The sequence below is a fragment of the Benincasa hispida genome, chromosome 5 (assembly GCF_009727055.1).
Source record: "Benincasa hispida cultivar B227 chromosome 5, ASM972705v1, whole genome shotgun sequence".
In the NCBI taxonomy this organism is placed as follows: Eukaryota; Viridiplantae; Streptophyta; class Magnoliopsida; order Cucurbitales; family Cucurbitaceae; genus Benincasa; species Benincasa hispida.
The window spans coordinates 52,910,546-52,916,177 of record NC_052353.1 but is presented as its reverse complement, the minus strand read 5'-3'; positions in this window follow the sequence as shown (position 1 = coordinate 52,916,177).

The following is a 5,632-nucleotide window of genomic DNA, read 5'->3' as shown; positions in this document are numbered from 1 at the left end:
GTTCGGGGTAGTGAAGACCGGAGGGTTGCCTCGATCCTCTTGATAACTAAATTGATAGAAACTATGGCCTTCATGAATGAGATTCTCATCCATACCGACAATTGGGTGATTCTCCCAACCACGGTTGTGGTCGTTGCCCCATGATTCATCAAAAATAACATATATGGGTTGTTGATCCCATGGGCAGACGTCTGCTGGATGTACCTCTCCCCATTGATTGTAATCCATAGCGGTCATATGAGTCACCACATTAACTTGCGTTGTTCGTTGGGAAATAGTTTTCTGCTGATCAGCCACCACCTGGACGAGTGATGTCATCATGGTCATTTGTTCGACCAATGCGCTCATTGTGTCTGTCGGCACATCAGCCCTTTTTACTCTTTCTGGTTCCAGACATCTTACCTCAAGCCCATTATCAATCCATTCGTTAAAATGTCGCGATATGCAATCCAATATGTCCTTTGCTTCCGTATATGACTAATTCATTAATCCTCTCTCTGCAGAGGAGTCGGCAACTACTTACGTTGATGGATCTAGGCTATTGTAAAAGGTTTCCATCAAGACACTATCAGGAATCCTAATATGCAGATAGTTCTTTACTAACTGTCGGAATCGCACCTAAGCGGTGCTCAAGGTTTCATAACTCTTTTGCTCGAAATTCAACACCTCTCTTCGCCTCTTTGCGTTGACAGACGGTGGGAAGAACTTCTTCATAAACCGCTCAACCAATTGCTCCCAAGAAGTGATTTCATTGGGCTCTAGTGAATAAGCCCACTTCTTAGCCCCATCCCTCAAACTATAAGGGAACAGATATAACCTAATATTCTCTAGGGTCACGCAAAGTAGGGAGAAATTTCCGCACATCTCGACGAAGCTGGTCAGGTGAGCATGCGGGTCTTCACCTTGCAGACCCCCAAACTACCTTGCATTCTGAATCATTTGTAACATGACCGGCTTGATCTCAAAGCGTGCATTCTTCTCGAAAGTTGGCCTTGAGATTCCAGGCGAAAAATCGTACAGGTTGGGTGCCGCATAATTTTGCATTGGGGGTCGGTCGAACAGCCCCTGGGTTTACTATTGACACCGCATCGTCATGATTATCTTCCATGCTGGCTGCTTTTTTTCGCCGATTTCTGTTCTGGCATATCCTCGCACGGAAGGTTCGCTCGATATTAGGGTCAGCTACGAATTCCGGTTCAGCACCAGGATTCATAAACCATCAGGCTGCTCTCCACATTAAACAACCAGTACAATGAGATCTATCCTGCAAAATACCAAAAACCACTCAAACAATAAACCATTAACCAGATTCCCCGACAACGGCGCCATAAACTTGTAAACATAAACTGTATCTTATGTCACACGACGCATGGATGATTATAACACAAGTTTATGATCCCATAAACATGTAACAGGTTTGGGATGTATGATATTAAGTGCTCATAATGAGGCGATATTATTTATAGTTATGCGTTAATTTGGAATGTTCATGTAGTATGCTTTGCGTTGTCACAAGTTTCCTTACAATGGAACCAAGTGTAATTCCACCGCAAGTTTCTCGGTGTGATTTGAGGTCGAACACGGGGAATTGGTGTCATTTATTGCGGTATGTTCATGGTATATGCAATTAGGTTTTTAATTCTTTATGAAGAAGTTTATACAGGTATGTAAATTGCAGTAAAATAAAGGAAAGCAGTAAAGATGCGATAAAACATAAAAATACAATAAACCTCAGCTAGATGTTACAAGATACAGACTTCATGTACAAGATGCTAGGATTAAGGCTGGCTGTGAAAGTTATGCAAAGACGTGGGATGCGACGACAAGTCTTATGAACAGAATAGAAGGAGAAAGATCAGTTTTAAAAACAATGCAAGACCTTAATTAGATTTGAAGGTACAAATATTGTTATGCTCTTCTCTTGGCGTACACCTCTCAGTGTTCAGCCGTGTTCCCCACATGTCTGCGGTGAAATAGATTTTAACGTAATGAACGCAAGGTTGCTTTCATGTCTGGAAGTACTACTCGCTTTAGTTAACGCACTCTTCTGACCTTCTCTCGACAGATCAGAATGACATCTTCGCTTCTGCTCTCACAGGTGAAGATGCCGTCTAGCATGCTTTAGCTAAACATATTTTATAACTTTAATACAGATTAAGTTCTTGGTGCTTCATATTGCTCATCAGGAGATTAAGAAAACATCATGAAGAAAGTGACTAATGGGTGAACGAAAATAGACAGAAATGGTAAATGGAATCTATCGAAACATTTAATATTTCTACTAAGCGTTTGATACATGATGTGTGAATGAAGAGATAAAGAAAATATGGAATACAATGAAAGAGAGATAGAACAGATACAAACAGTGTCGATGTCTTGGCACATATTCGATGGAGATCTGCTTGCCGATAGGATGGTTTCGATGGTAGGAAGAGCTTCCTCTCAAGCTTGCTCCACCGGTAGTAGGGGTCTCTGTACAGAGCTTCGATCGAGTATACTGGCAGGTTAGATTCTGAGATTCACCTCTCGGCCTTAATCTCGTTCTCTTCAGCACTCAGCTCAGCCTTTTCTCTCTAAAATCTTGTAGCACTTAGCCCCGTATCAAATAGCATACTCTTCTCTGAAATCAATGGGGTATTTATAGGAGCAGATCTTTGACTCCGGCCTTGTAGTCCTCACTTGATGGTTATGGTAAATCCACAGATGGAGGGATATTATTCCTTCTGTTATGCAATCAGACCATCAATTCTCTGCACAACCGTTAGTTGTACAACGTGTCTCATCCCCGCTCTCGCATTGCTCAATTTCATCTTTCGATCATAGGTTCGCATGCGGTGTTTATTTTTATTACTGTATGCGGTTGAAACATAGCTCTGGCTTGACTGTCGCATTGCGCCGTTACTTCGGTAATCGTCTCTTCATGGTTGATCGATGGGCACAATGTGGCAGAGATGCGTTAATTAGTTTCTCATGAGCCTTGAGCGCAAGCGGTGACTTGGTCTCCTGCAAAACAGAGTAAAGTTTGGTTTGCCTGCCATCTTTTTGGCGTTAGAGGGTGTAAGCGCAAACATTTATAATTATTGCCATACTAGGCTAATCTTCATACAATTGGCGCATAATTACTAACTTTTGGTCGTAATATCTAGATAAGGTGGCATAAATGACTTGTATTTCCACAAGTTATCATATGTCCTAAAACTTGCAGTTTGTAAAGTTAAACATATTCTATTATCAATAAAGATGTTATTCGAGATTACTTCAATAAAATTGTTATTGAATCTATAAATTGCACTTGTAAAGTCTTAATCCAATAAACTAAGATCCATGGCTATTATACGAATACTTAAACTTTATGTGGAGACATAAAAGTGGGTCAGGTTCAAGTAAATAGTCAAAATAATCTATAGTATAGAATAAGGTTAGGTACCTTATTCTGGTAGTACTATTGGACACGGCCCATTCTGTAGTTGTTACAAGTTGTTGTAAAGATGCTACAAACGAAGTAATCCTGATTCGTTCATGTATTGACATGAGGAGTGGGGGTGTCCTATGCAATGAGATTGCATAAGATCGGACCAAGAAATAAGTCACTCTTACTTTATAACGTTGTTTACTGTTTTATGACTAACTATTTCAAAGCGATGACCTAGATAACTTGGCCTTAATCCTGAGCTAACTATGAACTCCTATTTATTCGGGATTATCCTTAGATTTACCTAGGTTAGGGTTGGCTCAACAGCTTCGGCTCAATAAACCTCTATTTTAGGGGTAAGACCAGGTAGATAGCTGGGGACATAGGGTGCAATAAGGAATTCACGTCTATTCGTTTTAGGGAACGAAGAAAGGTTATTCTTTTAAGTACTGAATATAGGTCTTGAATAAGGGGCCCCGCCCTCTCATTGGCCCGAGAGGGATTTGGTTTAGTGATTGGATCACAAACCAATTGTTCATTAGAGGATCAGTGGAACTTAAAGAGCAAGACGTAATATCGAGGGTAAAACAGTGTATTAACCCAGCTGTTATTACGAACAACTTGTGAAGGGTCGACTTACTAATTATGGTTAAATCAAGTGGACACAAATATATCTATAGTGCGGAGAGTACAGTTATCGATCCATAGTGGTGTGACTTGTTAGTTAACGAATAGTGATTAATTTGGTTTAAAGGGTTTTAGCTAATTAATCTTAAATCGTTGGAGCTCATGATCTGTAGGTCCATAAGGTCCTCTACTAGCTCGTAAAACATGAACACCTTGAATTAATAAATTGAGTGGTTTGGAACGATATCAATTTGAATTGTTCAAATTGAATTTCAATTTCAAAATGTTCAAAATGAAATTAGGGTTTGGTTTTGAATAAGTTCAAATTCAAATTAGGGTTTGTATAACTATATTTTATATAATTAACGTTTAATTTATTGAAATTAAACGAAATTTGAGAGTTTATAATATTTAAATATTGATTTAAATATTATTTACATGAATAGGATTCGTGTTTTAAATTGGGTGTGTGATTAATTTAATATTTGATATTAAATTGTTTAATTAATTAAAAATAAAATTAATTTTCAATTTCAATTCAATTTAAGAAATTGAATTTTGGTATTTTAGATTTAATTAATTGTGAATTGATTAAATCACATTTTAGTTAATTTTGAAATTGAAAAATGAAATCTTGGTTTGAGTAGGTTTTTCCCACATTTACACCAAGTAGGAGGCGTTCCTCCCAAATTTATACACAAATCCCACTTCTTCGTGAAGTTGCTCCTGGCATTAAGCTAAGTTTGAATGCTTGCATGTACTTTGTGTATAAAAGCTCTAATATTGGAGATTGAAAGAAGAATTTCTAAGTTCTTTAGAAGACAACTGCAGAAATTCAGCTTCACCTAAAAACCCACACATACACGCTTCACAAATTCACACTAATTGGAGTTCCACCACTCAAATTCAAGGCTGAGAATAGTAGAGAAGATCTCTTGGTGGTTCAATGGAGAATTGGATTTGAAATCACGTGAAGAGCAGCTTGGGTTTGGGAGAATTCATCAAAGGTATGTTCATAAGAAACCCTTTTCTGATTTTCTGTCAAAGCATGCTTTTAGAACTCAAATATGTAATTAGAGTGCTTATTGATTTTTTTTTTTTGTTATCGTTGCATGCTTGTATATCCTATCGATCAATTTAATAAATAAACTAATTTATTTGTTTATTAGTTTTATAAAAATTAATTTAATTAATTAATTTTAGATAAAACTAATTAATTAAACCTTTTAATTAATTTTGTTAATATAATACCTAATATTAAATTAAGAAAACACCAATTTCACTATAATGAATTTAATTTCATATAATTAATATTTAAATCATAATTTAAACATTAATCGATTCTCCAATTTTGTTTAATTTTGATAAAATTAAACATTTCCATTGTATCGAATACAATTAATAGAAACCCCAATTGAATTTGAACATTTCAAATTCTAAATCCTAATTTCAAATCTCATCAAGATTACTCAATTTACTAATCCAAATTACGAGATAGTAGAGGGACCTTATGAACCTACAGATCATGAGATCCAACGATTTGCAATTAATTGGTTAAACTTTTTAAACAAATTAATCACTATTCGTTAACTA